General features: G+C 42.7%; 1 long non-coding RNA gene across 3 annotated transcripts in view; it reads left to right on the forward strand.

The window, feature by feature from the left end:
* The window catches only part of LOC113465131 (uncharacterized), a 136411-nt gene that overhangs the window by 99869 nt on the left and 19599 nt on the right, over window positions 1-16943 (forward strand). Inside the window, exon 4 of one of the 3 annotated variants that reach the window (XR_003389955.1) lies at window positions 1335-1739. The exons of the other annotated variants lie outside the window; for them this stretch is intronic. This is a non-coding gene — a long non-coding RNA (uncharacterized LOC113465131). Of the gene's footprint in view, window positions 1-1334; window positions 1740-16943 lie in introns of those variants that run through there. 3 annotated transcript variants of the gene reach the window in all.

Below are 16943 nucleotides of genomic sequence, written 5' to 3' on the forward strand. Positions count from 1 at the left end.
CTTCCCACACCCTCGAAACTTGGGCAGCCGCGATTAACAAGCCTGTTCTCACCTTTTCGATCACGGTCACGCGAAATCCGAGCCACGAGAACAATAACTTCCGGGAACCGTGATTCGGACAATGGCCACGCTGATTAGTCGCCTCCCTTTCGTCGCTCCGTTCAAGGGGTGTGAATTTCCCGCAGGGCAGTCCGCTTGAAGGGTTTGCGGTGGCGTCGCTATTTCGCGATGCCGAAGAGCCCGTGAAGGAGGAACGCTTACACGGGAATGTGGTTTCTCCATCGGCCCCCGGGGGATCCGGAATCTCCCTTCAAGATAGCCAGGCCCTCGTCGACTCGATGGTCATGACTTTGCACCCCTTGTCAGAAATACCCCGGGTACGCGTTACGCGTGCCTCTCGCATCTTCGCGAGGGATCCTGCCTTTTCTTCGACTCGGCCCTTCCGGCGAGCTCGTATTGAGGTTACCTCATGCAAGGCCGCGTTTTATTATCGTCCCCGATTTGATGCCCCAAGGAGAGGTTTGTAAGGAGTAGTTTAAATTCTTGGGGAGTTTGACTGGATTTAGGACGGATTTCCTACGAATTTATGAAATAGAAGGGTGAATAACTTTTCTAAAAAATAAATTATACATTATTGTTTTATTTACTTTTTCACTATGAAAAAGATAGTAATCTGTAGTTTTGTACATCAGTTTGTTTTAAAATCCGGATTAAATGGATTAATGATTGTATAATAAGATTTAAAGTTTCGACTTCTTTATCCCCTTACAATAAAAGGCTGATCTTGATTCAGGGAAGACGGATCATAGTGAAATCACTTTATCCTCGTTTGGCCTGCCGTACAAAATGTAGAACGCATTAATTAAAGTGTAGCGATGATGTCAGAACGGTGGCGGCGGTGGCGTTGGCGAGTGTCGTAGCTCAGAGGGGTTTACAACCCCTGTAAATTCGTACGCCGGGAACAATGGATGCTTTCTCTCCGCAGGCCGTGCAGGGAATTTAAACCCATCTGATTTCGAGGCTCTCGGCGTGCGTTATCAGATCGACATGTAAAGCAATGAAACCGACTTTATTCCCTACATTATCTTACATTACCCTTTTCCTATTGTCGTTAAGAAGCGAGCAGAAACGATAAAGGCATCAACCTCGAAACGCGTTGACGAACGATGCGTTGTTACACTCTCTTCTATAAGGACGTTAGTAATCTTAATATTTAATAGATAATATGCTCATTTTTTACATTTAATGATGGAACATTATATTATTCAGAAATTAGTTTATTATATATAGCTTTTTCAAAAGCACAACTGATGGAAGTTTGCCTATTGTTATAGAATTTCAGGAAAAGGACAATCTGCGAGTCAAATTCCATCTCCTTTCATCAAGCAACCTGGATATCTCATTCCAGGATCGCGATGCGTCTGGAATTCATCGGGCGCCAGCATTGTTCCATTATTAGAGCGTCGTCGGTAGCGATCAGCCGGTAAATCAACGGCGGAGAACGGGTGCGCGCGGTGCGTAACAGAAATTAAACGACCGATTCGCAGATTTAAGATCCCCGGGAGCGATTGACGACGCGATAATCGGTCACGCAACCGGAGATCACAATAGCCTCCGGGTGGCGGGAATAAATGAACTGGCTCTGATACGAGAAAGGGGGTGAAAGGAAGCCGAGCCGGGGCGAGATAGGAATAAGCGAACGTGCACTGCGTTGTCGTTCTTTAGCGCGAGAACGCGGACCAGATTTCTACCCTCCAGTCAAAAGGGTTTATGGCGCGGACAGAAATCCCGCAGACAATGGCTGAATTAATTCCTTAAGATCTAATCGGCCTGTAATGATCTTGATCTTAGCCACCCGCCAAAGATGGAATTAGTTCAAGTATGCGAGGTCGTCCAGATTACTGCCGTTCGTCACGTAATTAACGACGTTTCGACCGATGACCCAAGATCCAAGGCCCGATCTTACCAATCCCCTATTTCTTGTCCCCTTGTGCAATCAGGTGGAAGATCGAAATCGCTCTAGGAACTCTTAACGATTCGAGTAAATAAAATATCTTACTTCGCATTCGAATTTAATCCACTTGGCAGTCGAAGTCTTTTAATCCAAGTTTAAAAATACTCGGACCATAATTGTTTTACACGATTTTCGAGCACGTGATGAATTAAATTATTCTATCACCGGTTCCGACTATTATTGATCCGTTGCGTTTATTTATGAACAATTATTTGTATCTCAGAAATGCTGCTGATCGTGATAACATGATCGAAACATTAAATTCATAAACGTTTGAAATATCCATAGAAATTATGACATAGTTCCAATAATTTTAATATAACTAAAAGTATTTATTGAATAGTGTATGAAATCAGTTTCTTGATAGCTGAAATAGAAAATTTAAATGAACCGTAGCGATAGATCGAAACGATTCTGCGTTTCCAACAGTGCTCGTTTCTTTCCATCGCATCGAGTCTCGTCGAGGGAAAAACGAGAGAGTTAATATAGATCTCCATGTATCCCGCGGTCCCATCTTGTCTTATCTGGTCTCTTATGGTTGGACGGTCGTTGTTCAGCAGGACATATCATTTTACCCTGTGGCTCAGAGGCAGCTCGCGGCCATAGTAGCGGCACTGCCATGCTGTGGCGAGGGCAGTTAAAAGGGATCCGAGGAAAAATAATAACGGAGCCCCGGACTTCTTCGAGTCTGGAACACAGAACCACACTCCGACGGACATTAGTGTGATAGCGAACGCGGGCCAATCTCGTCTCTCTTACCGCCGGATCGCGTACCGACCATTCTTGTCGCCGTCCAAGCAAGGATTATATCGTTTTCGAGGACTCCGGTCTGGCATTTTGATGTCATGAGACCAGCCAGACTTCATTGGACGTATCATGGATACAGCAGTGTGACAGTAACCTCGCTCCGGGAAGTTGAAATCGTTTTGTGAGGATTCTATTTCATACCGTTGCGAGGAACTGGTTAGAGACAATTCTCTCATTTTAGATACAACGTTATTTATTATTATTTGTTCGAAGTAAAGAGTCGCATTCTGAAAACCTATTGTCAGTTTACATAAATTTAGAGTTATTCAATTCCATCGAAGGTTTTATACAAGTCTTTTTATTCACGTTTCGATTATTGTAATTACAGGAACGTGGCATCTGTACGTGCTTGAAAAAACCAGCAGAGCTCGCTGAACAAGATCGGAAATCGAATCATAAATCAGGTGACAACCTAGTTTCGGATTCTTCAAAGAGAATTTTATTTCCCCGTTGCGTCGTCGGGGACTGCAGGGACGGGTTTATGGTAATTCAACGTGGTACAAGAAAATTGGCTAGACAAGTGGGTCGATCTTCGACGGTGGAGCTTATCCACGTTGAATCGCGCGACCTATTCTGTTTTGATCGACCCGATAGAGAGTTCTTCGCCGCTTGTAGGTGACAGGCGATTACTCCGCGCCAGCTGATGGTCATTCATTGGCCAAAGAGGATCATTGTCGTTTAGGCAGTAGTGCAATCGAAGCGACTGTCCGGGTTCCTGTCCCTCGACCCTCGCCTATAATCATCCTTCGAACCCTGTTGTTTGACTACAAACGTTCCGGCTGGTTCGTTGATTTGATGGGTCGACGATAACAGTCTCTGTTACCTAGAGTGTTTCTAAAAATTTCACGTGAATTAAGCAAATGAATCCATGAAAGCGTAGCGGCGCTGTGGACTGAATCCTGGTTAGTTTTAATTGGAGTCGGTATTGAAATCGATCGGTACCCTCCGGGCAGGAAACCACTAATTTAATTCTACTTTAAAATGGTCTGCGCAACCTTAAATAGTGCATTAAAATTAAATTTCTAAATCGATTTAAAGTTTTATGTAAAAAGAGAAGACCTACGTTAAATGGAACTGATTATTTGTTAAATGAATAGTAGATATTACGTTTACGATGCGTCACGGTCACGGCGGAGGAGGAGGAGGGAAATTCGTGCGACAGTTGAAATTCGCGGTGCGTTCGCGGTTGCGACCGCGGCCGCGGAAAGCGGACGCAAAAAATCGACATGATTCGTTTGTATGCAAATGTTTTCTTGTAGTCGTTGCGAGCCAACGACTGTCCCATACCTTTATCGGATAAAATGTGCTGCCGCCAGTGGCCCCGTAAACGACGACGAGCGTTACAGAGGTAGCACGGGTATACCATAAAGCGCGCCAACTTACCATGTATATTGCTAAGGTCCTACCTGAATTTCCATTGAATGATCAGTGTGTATCGGACGTGTTTGTGTGTTTTTGTGCCCGGCCCGGCCGTACGAGTTCCTAGCCGCGGGTACAGGAACAGGCCGTGTCGCTTAATGTATTCCTGGCGATAAAACCGCATGCTTAAAATATAGGTCGCTTTCTAGGTCTGTGGCTCTCAGCTACTTTGGTGATAGCCTACTGTCTGCTCCGTCGTATGAACTACGTGGCAACGTCCTATAAACCAGTCACCTATAAGCCTGCGTTCGTACTTTTCACGTCTGCATGGCTAAGCTCGAAGGCGCGATCGTTGCGACGTCAACCACGTTTGTCGCAATCAGAAACATGATCCATGTTCGTCGGTTAAATTCGGAGCCTGCAGTGGGCGTTTGAGCTCTTTGAATATTGGGAAAAAATTTGCAATATCGATTTATTTTTTACTTTATTTGATATTAACATTAAAATCATATTATCACATCATATTCAACATCAACATCATATTTGATATTAACATAAAAATCAACCCGTCAAATTGACGGAATTTCGTAAAAATAGGTATATAACATCTAGATTTAATAAAATATGTGTTCCAGAGAAAACGAGTAGAAATATATATGTTTGCTGTTATATCATTAAAAGCCAATATGTAATGCCTGAAGAATAATATTTGCATGTTCAGAATTTTTAAGCATAAAATCGAAAATCCGTGAAATTAACAGGTTTCGTGAAATGATGAATTCCGTGTTAATAATGAATATAGAAATACAAGTAAATACATGCTAATAGAATATTAAACAACATGAAGATGAAGCAGTACTCATAATTTTCATCCATGTACAAAATTTCCTTATGGATATTATCGAACATCCACAAATCCTACTGGAATGCGTATCCTTGGCAATGAACGAGATCGAAATTAACAGGCACATTATCGTTGGACTCAATTTCTCATGATAGCGATCCGAATCATGCCGCGGGGGAAACCGCCGTTTCGGACGTTTCCCTGATTGGTTTCGATACGCGCGGCCAAATCAAGAGGCAAGTCGTAGTTGCGGCACGAGCTGCCGCAACCAATGATGGTGGAATTTAATAAAGGGAATGATTACGTTTACCGCAAATCAGTATCGAAATGCATCGGACTGACTTTGATGCATCGCGAATACCGCGAACATGCGCTCGTGGCTAAACCACCCCGCACGCCTATCGCCCTCTTTCGTTTTCTCTTTCTCACTCCGGCCGGCTGTGTTCACTGCCTCCCCTAAGATAAGCCAATTTAATTAATCCCCTGAAATACTCCGGGATCGATCGAAATGATAGATCCCCCGGCGTAATTGCACCGAAGAGATACGCGGCGCGACAGCACACCCGGTTGTCATACTTTGACGCGACGCATGATTATATCGGCGCTGGCCGCTTCGCCGAGACAATTATCGAGCCTCTCTTCCACTAGGTCACTCGTACAAAATATGGAAGCTTTCAGAACGTTTCAATTCTTGAAGTTACTAAAACTGCATTTCATTCAAAATCATAATGTGATTAAAAAAATTGCAATAACATCCTAAACTTCTGTACGTGTACTTCAATAATTCTATTGGAACTAAAGCCACGGTTTTCAACCTGGGAGGAGCGGCTCCCAGGGGAGGCGCGAACTATTGCCAGGAGAGCTGCCAAAACTTTTTAATACAAAATTAATGTTCATACCATAACAGCTACAAATAAATAAACTTCATATCGTAGTATAACAGTACAAATTTAGTGAAGTAATGTTCAGTCTCAATTTTATTTTTCTTATGTGTTTTTATACACTCATTTAATTCCTATTAAAAAATTATTCGGAACGGAAGATCTGAAAAATATGCATGTTCGTATAGTTATAGCAAAACCTTGTTATTATTCTGTTAATTGTAGTTCTTAGTATTTTTTGTAATAAAATTATTATTATTTAAAACGTGTCTATATTATTATATTTATTAAAAGATAGGGAGGCGCAGAAAAAGAAACGAAACGCAGCTACAGAATGCTGTTTCTGACGAAGGAAATAAAGATAGAAAATTTCGTTTCTACAAATGATATATTTTGCAATTTTTCATGTAGACTAACAATATAGAAGATCCGTGTTCGAGGATGAAAATACATACACTGCATTTAATGCATACAATATATTCAATGTAATTAAAAAAGCATAATACACATTATTTTCAATGGTTAATAAGAATCTCATGTTTTTAAAATAACAAGATCTCATATTTCAATTATCACGAAAGTTTTATTTTGTATAAAAATGTGCAGTTTACTGATTAGACCCATAGTTTATCAATTGGAGACTAAAAACGAATTAAATTTCATAACGTAGTAGAAAAATAAAATGAGAACGAAGGGAACATGGTAAAATAGGTTGAGGAAGCAGAGCGGTACAAAGCGAAAAGGGATGTATCGCGTGCGTCTGAATATACGGAGGCAGTCGATCGAAAAGGCCCCCCACATGCACAGCTAAGATCCATAGAAAAATGTTACGGATCAGAGAAGACGCTGAGGGTCCGTAGAATATCTTCTATGTATATCGAACTGGACGCGCGTTTAGCTGGAGCCTCGACTCTTTTACCTTTATTTGCGCTTTGTTGTTGATGTTCATGTAGGGTTTCCAAAAGATCTATCCCGGCCCTCTCGTGTTTATTTCTTTTCCTAAATGAAAGGAGAAACTAAGCGGCGAGACTCAAATACAGCGGATGAGGTAGCAGCGGTGAGAAACAATAAAAGGAGTTCTTGTTCCTTTGGGGAACTCAGACGTCATCCATGGGAATGCTTCCTCTCGACTGGAAAATATGCTACCTTCTTGTCTGATCGTGTCAGATAGCATACTTAATTCTTTGTGCAAATTTTGTTTTGTCTCAATCTTTTGTCAATATATAAAGAAGTTTAATATGGCGCCAGAAATTGCACTTACCCATTCCAGAAGAAACTGAAACATGAAAAGTTGAAAATTTATATAAATTTTCTAAACATTGAGAATTAATATCCAGAGGATGTTTGAGAAAATATCGCATTTGCGTTACATCGTCTAACTGTTCGCAATCTCGAATACATTATATCCACGCTGACGTTTTACCGAGAGGAATGACAACAAGAAAGAAAGAGCACACACTCAAGGAGGCCTTCAACCATGAACGCTATCGACATCCTGTTTCCTTGATACGCCGGGAACTTCGTTATCCGTTAAGGCGTTTTAATCTCTGCCGAAGAAACTCCTTGTAGTAGTTTCCTGTGCTAGAAAATGCAGGATGCAACGAGCTCAAAGAAACACAGTAGCCCAATGTTTACCACTGGATGGCAGCTGACCCTTACAGTAATTTTATAAAAAATAAGAAAAATGAAACGAGTCAGTATACAAAACGGAGGTGGAGAAGATCAAAAGAATGTAAGACGCATTTCGAGGAAAGCGTACATGATTTCAAATCGTATTCACTGTGATTTACGTCCTCCTCTCGGTATCCCACCTGAGCAACTTCACCCTGGAGGCACCTTAACGATTCGTTTCAAGATTGTTGATACCACGGGACCATCTGGAAGGTCTTCGAAACATTGCTTCTCGTTTCTGAACACAAACGAAGAGTACCGTGCGGGCGCGGTAACGCGAAACGGTTGCTTGTTTGAACGAGGACAAAGGCATTTGTATCGTTCGTGCTGTAGTTCGAGTTCCTTGATTTTCTGTCGCGCAGTTTGCCTTCTTAATTGAGAGCAGGGGAGAAACAATGCTTCGGAAACGGCGCGATTGTTTCGAGAGAGTGAAAAGAAGAGGAAGGCGGTAGAAGAAGAGGAATTATAGGTCATAGATTAAGCTAGATATCGACGTAACCCAGTTCTCCTCATCTCCCCGACCTCTCGATCTTATCCCGCGAAGAAGCTACATCGACGATATTTCGTGCCAAGAACGTAACCGAGTGTACATACTTCAGTGACCGTTTTGCATTAATACGACAACGGTGCTTCACAACGTAAGAGGACCACTGGGAGATTTGAGAAACTCTCCTTTTTCTTTCAATGCGTGTGCATCTATCGCTTGTTATTTATGAACTACTTTTTGGAATGGAAACTTGCAAACCATAGAATAACCCAAGACTGTTGCTGAAATGTGTTTTACTATCGTGTAACTCGATTTTCAGCTCTTTTGGAACGATTCCAGAACACTGTGTTCTACACTTCCGTACTTTCATACCTCGTTCTTCTTCTCGCTCCTGTTATCTCTTTCCTCCTCGAATTATTGAACGATTATGTAAATAGAGTTTCTTTTTCCTTTTCCGACAGTTCAACCGCTTAAAGCCATAGTTCGTGTTTTCAAACCGAGTGTTTCCACTTTACAGTTACATGTTTTTGCTTACCTCTGTTTCGTTGTTTGAAGAAGCCACTTAAACTTCCATACGCACGGGATCCAGAGAACGTGGCGGATGTGCCGTTCTTCGAAACACAACAAGGGGCTGCGATGGAGGTGAGCGGGGAGACTTCATACAGGAATTCAATAAGAAATCGCTACAGCGGTCTCGAACTTCTGCAATAATACTTTCGGCCTTGGCTATCGCTCCCGCGGTCCTCCCTTTTCCCTGGGAAGATCTCTTTTCAAGTTTTCATCGAAAAGCAGCGTGGTTATCGTTGCCGGACACATTCCCCGCCAGGATTTGGAACCGCGCTTACTCGTTTAGAACTCCGTTCATCGTTCCTTCTACACTTGAGAGTCGCGCGGAAGAAAGATGTGAGTGAGAACTTCCGTTTCAAATCTGTACCGTCATTAAAACGATCACTTATGGATAAACAGTATAAGCGGGTCTTGTAAATTATTATCGTGACTTCAAATTTGAGATTAATGATCAGATAGATGTAATATTAAAACTTAACCGACAAGCATATAAAAATCCGTTCATTGTATGTTCTAATAAAGCACGTATTGAAGAAAAACTGGAAATGGGAAGTTGTTACATAAAAATCATGTCACGTGACGTTAGCCTTTGAATGTTTGATGTCGAAGGTCATATTTAGAGTGGCAAAGGGGTGAGAGCGCGAGAGGGTGGAAACTACGCGGCGTGGCGTGGCGGACTTAGCGAGTTGCGAATCCGGCCCGGGCGTTGTACAATACAGTAAAACGCACTTCACTCGGGGGCACTCCACTCGAAGAGTGCCTAGATTACGACTGCAAAGGTAAAGGTGTGACCCGAGTACAACCCATTTTCGTATCTCAAAGGAGAAGGATTTATGTGGAGAGCTCACCGGGCGCAACCATTTCGCGCGAACGATTTCAAACGTGTCCTTAACGGCGACCTCGGGACACTCCCCGGTCCTTTGAAAGATGAGCTGGCGAAAGGTGGAAGAAAGAAAGAACACGAGAGGACGTAGGGCGTAGGTAGATGAAAAAGAGAACGCTGAGAGAAAAAGAGAATCGTGAAGGTGGAAAGTGAAGTACAAGAAATTGCCGGACTTTAGTTTAAGGAACGAGGCCTTTGGTAAGATACCCGCGTCAATTAAAGCGGTGACTGCTCCACATAAGCGTGGAAGATGTGTACATGTATACATATATTCATTGCTTATATACGCGACAACGAAATGGGACATCCTAGAAACGCGGAACACCGAAAACCCGGTTATACCTCTTCGTCAGAATGAGCAAGTCTGCAAACGTTAACCTGAATCATGTCGGGAAGATTGAGTCCATTAAAAGCTTATGCGAAATATGTTAGTTCTTCCGTCGAAGTGAGATCCACTCTGGCTGCAAACGTATTATTTCTGGATGGACGCATTGTTTATAACAGAGATCGTCTACGACACTTTTCACTGCAAGAAATGCTATTTGGTAAATTGTAAAAGCACTTCAATTTCTATAGTACTGTCAATAAGGAATCTCGCGCTTCTTCGCTTCAAGTACCTATTTTGATAGCGTAGTGTCACAAGAAAGATGAATTGATAAAGGTCTTAGCCATTTCCGGAATTTTTGGAATTATTCAATTAATAAAATGACGGGAGCTTGATATGCATCTATTTTATCGCTCACTAAAATACGGTCAACCAAAATATCGTGACAAGTGCTTAACGTTCTATCCAATTCTCAAACTAAAAATTCGACACCGTTCGTAAATAAAAAATTGATACTTTATGACTGAAAATAGTTGCATCGGGTGCGTCATATTTTTATCGATGGCGGATCTATAGAGCCGCGGGATACAGAAAGAACGAGCGAAGACGATCGGTCCTGGACTGGATGCGGATGCTCGAAGCGAAGCGCAACTGACACCAGTCGCGGCATGGCAGCGAGGCGGTGCCCGGTGCTCACAGATGCTTCCGATGCACTGCTATTAAATGCGCGTATACAGGAACGTAGCAGAGATTTATGCGTCACTGCCGGCTACGAGATATCTCCATCCCGCTCGGGCAATCGTCCCGTCGCGTCGCGTCGCGCCGTTTCGCGTCCTGAATTCTCCGCGAGACAGGCCGCAACAGCCACCGATCGCGCGCAGCAGGACCGGTGGACCCGATCGTCGGTATCTCAATCTCTCCAGACGATGGGGCAGGCATACGTATTCCGCGCTTTGATTAAGTATTAACCGTGATTAACCGCAGTCAGTGACAGTACCCGAGAAGCTACGACCGATGAAACCGGCCCTCAAGGTTGCCATTGTCTATTCTACTGGACGGCAACTGTTTTACGGCTTCCCGAGCGAAGCTGGTGTCCCCCGCTCGAAAACTCGGTTTCATTACGCTCGTATAAAATATGCGATGCCTCGGTGGATAGAGAAGTACGATAAATGGAGAACGGTAATAATTAGAAAGGCGGGGATCGGTTTCGATTTGTACCTATTGGAAGGTTATCGAAGAGAATAAATATCGGCGGTATTGTTAAATGGTATTTCATGTGTGTCTGGAGGTGTCAAAAAATCCTCTTACACATTCCTGACGATTTCGCGTTGTTCAGGAACCAGTTAACCTTTCGCGATTTCAGATAACATCGCGTATTATGATCGAACTGCGTGGTGTGCTCGAAGGCACATCGAAACTGAGACTAACGCCGTGGCATTACTCACAGATCTTATTATCTGTCGTGATCGAAACACTCCCTATTTTATGAACAAGCTCGCGTTTAAAAAACACAATAAGAAAAGAAACTTTAAGAAAAATATGGATGAAAGAAGTTACTGAATTATACTGACGTGTTTGGTCTTAAGCATGTCTTGGTTTAATCGAGCCTGATTATGTTTAATCCGCCCGTTTGTTTTTACTTCGTAAGTCTCCGTAAGAGGGGCCGGAACCAATTAAGTATCGGTCATTCCATCGAGCAAGCCTGTAGATCTTTGATGGCAAATTTTGATACGCGGAGTTTATCGTCCTCCCTGTTATTTCATAGTCAAAATAAAGATAAACCAATTTTCGTTGCGCATCGAATGAATGGGACTTCGTTCTACCGATTTCCATGAATCCGCGGAACAAAATCAGCGTATCACGTATGCACACGTATATTTTTCTAGTCTGCATAATATTATACATTATCGCGCCTATGGTGTCCAGGGTACGCGTGTCCTACGAGGAGAAGGTATATCGAGCGGGGATTGCGACCCGATCGTTCCCCATCCGGTTACGACAGAACAGATGATCAGACACGATAGTCATTTAGCGTACCTGGTAATCAGCGACTATAAAAATGAACATAAACCGACATATTTTTCGATGTAGGCTGCATACGTGTGCGACACTGGTAGGGATACGCACACGAGCGAAGCGCCCTGCGCTTTATAGCAATGAAAGAGTCTAAGTTCCGGCAGTAAAGCCTAAGTGCCAACTGGCATCGTTTATGGGGGTCCTTTTTCTTTTAAGAGCTCTGGGAAACCCTCGCAGTGCGTTACGGCAAAATCGAGTTTAGGAAGGGTCAACCTCTGCGCATGAGTTCCTCTCCGGCTATAAATATTACATATATCAATTGTATGACAGGAGAACATTGGTTCCTGTAACATCAACTCTTCTTTGAATATTGACATGTCTTTATAGTTTCTGTATGACTAATTGGCAATACAATTTGATTTATTGTATTCAATGTTCAACTTTAAAAACAGTTTCACTTCAATGTTCTTATGAAATTGCAGGTGTCGTCAAAAAAGTGGTGGCACATGCGACACACATTAGCTGCAGGTGATCATTCCAAGCTGTTTTAAGGACAATTAATAAGGATTGTTAAACGGGCGACCCAGTTTCCCCCGCGGTCGACGAAGGACGAGGCCGACGAATGGGGACCAGTTCCCTTGACTGCTCTACCTTCCTTTCTCGCTCCCAAGAGGAGAGCAGGGCAGCGAGTTGTTCACGGCGAAACATGATTCTTGACTATCCTGCTCGGGCTCCAAGGATAGATCGTCCGTGGAGATTGTCGGGGGCGCAATTTGTTTCACTGCCTAATACGAGTCTTCTTCCACGAGACGCTCTCGCTACCTGGCTCCCGCTGCTGCCCCAGCCGGATAAAATCCGACTTCCATGTATGCGAGCTTACAACCATGCAAATTTGTCCGACCGGTCACGATAGCATAATTTCGTGTTATACGGGCCATGATTTTTTCACCACGAATCCAGTCGTCGAGACTTACCGAAATATCCATTGTACCCTTGCGTAATACGGTTTAGACATTGATCTTTTGATGCTATCAAGCGTAAATTCCATTATTTCAGATTTCCAATGATTAATGAGCTTTAAGTTATTATGTAATTAAATGCATAATAACTATGTAACAATAAATTACATCGAATTAAAATCTTTCGGGACGTTCGAAGGACTAATTTAGACTTAACTTGTCTGGAACAATGTGGATGTGTGAACGAGATGCAAGAATGTGAAGAGTGTCTGGCAAGGTGCTAGAAACTAGAAACGAGTCGAGCAAGAAAAGCGAGGAACGCGACCTTGGAGTGATTCGAAGGTGAAGTAGATATTACTCGAGCCTCGTAACTATTCTTACTTCTCTCTTTTGAGAATTTCAGTAAAATTTTGCATACATTATTTAATATTAAAAGTTAAAAGTCTTAATTTAATGATCATCTATTTCTTTTGTCAGTTATTAATTACATACTATCATTAATTAAATGCGAATGGCTAATAAAAGTTACCTATTCTTCTAAAAAGTCCACGACCTACAAAAATTATTAATCAATTTCTATTCTCTTCATAAATTCTCCAAGAAGAAACCGTCGCTTTCCGTTGCGCAATAACGCGAAACAATGAAACCAGTTGCCCAGAAAGGAACGAATTAATCACACGAAGCAATAACCTAGAGCTTTCCATTCGGTCATGGCCCAGAACTCGGCCACGTCTTGCCAAGATCTTTATCAGACCGAAATAGAAAAGTCCGACCCAATGCACATACTATGCTTTCTAAAAACAGAAGAGACTAACGTAATTCCGTTACAGCGATGAAAATATTTTCGCCCGACAAGATCTTGCCAATGCACCAACACGAATTTTTTTTTAACGAATCCCTTTACTTTCATCTTCCCTCAATTTAGCCCTGTTTATCTATGAGATTTTATTATCACTACGAATTTCTAGTGAACACTATCCAAGTCTAGAGGTGGAGCTCGGAGATTGCCCTAACTTAGCAGATATTTGCATTTGAGGTTTAGCTAATTCTTTTACACGTTGAACTATTATGATGTTTCTTCATATTTCTGGTTTTCTTATTTTATTCAATAATGTCAATGCTAAAAAAGAATTCGATATCTCTACCAAACTCATACGATCTGTTCAATTTTAACATGTAAATTTTTGTACATTACATGGATTTTTTATATTTCCTGTTAATTCAATTCTTTTAGACATGCATAAAATCCGTGATCTAATCATAGAACTCGTATGACTTATAAAGAGTTAAATCTTGATAATACAGAGATTGAAATTCAAATGAAAGGATATTCTAATTGAAATGCGTTTCGTGTTCTTTTATGATATTTAAGGCACTTAAATATTCCAATAGCAAGTATGTAGGCATATAAAGGTTCCTCTCGTTATTCGTTGGCACTGGCGATAGAAAATAATGATACGGTAATTATGGAAGGATATTCTGTGCCGATGCTTCTCACGTAACTGACCTTTTCTCCAACGATCATAAACACCTTGCGTCTGGCTTGAGTTCTTCGCAATGGAAAACCGGCAGACTCGATCCGTCTGGCAATATCGATGGCTCGTAAAAGTCGAAGTAACCGACCGCATCCATCGACCGCATACGATATAAGCGTGATAAATTTTCAATTTTCTCGATACCGACCAGAACGAAAAACATTACCAAGGAAGAGAAATACCATTCCGTCACTGGTGTGTCGAGATGATTTATATTTCTATAATTATTAAACATTATTTCCCTTATTGTCAATTATAGTTTCAATTATTGTTTTTCAATGCATGTCTGAGGATTTTGTTTCAATAATATAATTTCAACTTCCTCTACTTTTTTGTCGGAAATGTCAAATACAGAGATATTAAAAAAGCATATTGATGTATGCTGCAGGAAATTAAATTAATGATTAAAAACATTTTCATTTCATTTAAATCTGCAATACTTATACATGTATACATAGTAGTCAGAGACATACAGTATGTCTGTCTATATGCTAATAGCCAATACTTGTAGCAGCTGCTACCACGTCAGGCTTAAAATATTTCCCAGAGAATATCCTGTACGGACCGAAAATTGGCTTTAAGTATTGCGTCAGAGGCGCATATATTTACTCGTACATTGCACCGAGAATTTCGAGGATCTTATTTGCCTAATTGTCGCAAAATGTTTAAAAAAGCTGTACGGCTAACAAAGGCACCGCCGTGTTGCGGCTCACCGCATCCAATTCGCATGATTGATTAGCCCGGTCGGAGGAGGCTCGCGTCGCACTAATTTTCCCGGGGCGCGAGCAAATTAGTACGAAATTCGCGGGAGGTCCGTTGAGAAATTAAAACGAACCCGAGAACCGAAGGTCAGCTCCGAAAACGAATCATGCATGCGAGTGAACGAAACGAAAGAAATAGGCAACGTGTTCTGCCAACAAGAAGCTGGACGGCAACAACCGGTGCAAGAGGTGGTGTGAGGTACGAGGAATGGGGAAGGAACGAAGGTGGACTAACGCAAGGAACGGTCCTAATTACTGCCGAAACACGCGCATATTCCGCGGAGTGCGCGGGTACACCCACGATTTCTGGCCGCGTGTGAAGCGAAAAAAAGAGAATTACGCATACGAAGCCGGCGAGGGTGGAGGGCAGGGACGTGCTGCCCTGTGATATTCATGTTTCCAGATTATTTATGGCTGATGGAACGAGTGGCCGCACGCGCACAACGGCGCCGCGCGAAACGTAACCCGTGCACCTAACACGTATATTATACCGAAGGAAGAAAAGATCGAGCCGCGGGGCCGCCAGTCGGGGGGTGAAGTGGGGAAAAAAAAAAAATAGAAATAACCACGGCCGTCGCGGCGTCAGGGGCGGACTCGAGCCTGCCGCTCACCCCGCACTCAACGCCATTCGTATAAATGAACTCTACTGCGTGCGTGCGTGTACGACGTCGTGATCACGCGTGAGTACACACTCTCGCTCATAAGTACGAGAACACTACTATACAAAGTCTACTGAAATAAAAGGACGTAAATGTAAATTACAAATCGTGTTTCTAAGATTTACATCCTTCTTAAACATAAGAATAGAAACCTGGAAGCTTGAAAGCAAAATTTCTCTCTAATGTACCGAAGTATGTTGCATCTCATTCCTTCGTTTTCCCTGTATATCCTTTTTAGGACAGGTTTCTTTAACTATGTTCGTACTTATGACGAAGAGTGTACGTAGCGAGGTAATCGCGATGGTCAGAGTAACATAATGCCTGGCAGATAGAACAGCAGGTATAAGGGGAGGTGTGGCATCGACACGCGTTACGGGCATAATTCATCCAGGTGCGCACGTCCGTTACGCGGGGACACGTACGTGTACGAATACACGTTTTATCGTACGTTTCCGATAAGGACGAACGTCCACGGACCACGAATAGCGGCTACGAGCCTCGACTGCGTGCCCGTCATTCTGTGCCGGCGGTGCTTTCTGGCCAATCGATATTTAATGAACATGACGAATGCATGGCCTGCCCGCTTAACGATCAGCCGCGATGCCGGACGGTCTAGCGTCGCTAAGCTTCTTGGAATTCGCAGTAAGATCCTTGGTATCTCAGAGATCGGGAATATTATTAGGTCAACGGGACGAAGGATGTTCGCTATGAATAGCATAGTGTGCCTACATAAACAACTATCGTATGCAGGTTGTAAAAGAAAGTGGACGACGATTTAACCTTCATGAAACAGCAATCGTGTGGTGACGGCGGCATCGTCGAATCTCTGTTGCCTGACAGGCCCGTAATAACGTACCTCGGCCATTACTGCTGCAATTTGTAAGCGATGCTTGTACTCCCATGTAAACACGCGACCGCATTATTAAATTATTTACAGGCAGGACGACAATACGTTTGCCGCAGCACTGTTCGTCCGGTTGTACAGGAATCAATTAACATCGGTTGCTTCATGCTTTCGCGGAAGGCGGCCGCTCGTAGCGATCGCGTTTAAACAAAATCGTCAGGCGATTTAATAAATGTATCAGGGTTATGTAAATATGCCCTCGTTTGTTGCTACGACGGTGTGCGATGCGGCACAACGTAGATGAATCAAGGAGTATTCTTTTGTCATTTTA

This window comes from Ceratina calcarata, unplaced genomic scaffold (genome assembly GCF_001652005.2).
Source record: "Ceratina calcarata isolate Rehan_Ccalc_2016 unplaced genomic scaffold, ASM165200v1 scaffold9, whole genome shotgun sequence".
NCBI classification, from domain to species: Eukaryota; Metazoa; Arthropoda; class Insecta; order Hymenoptera; family Apidae; genus Ceratina; species Ceratina calcarata.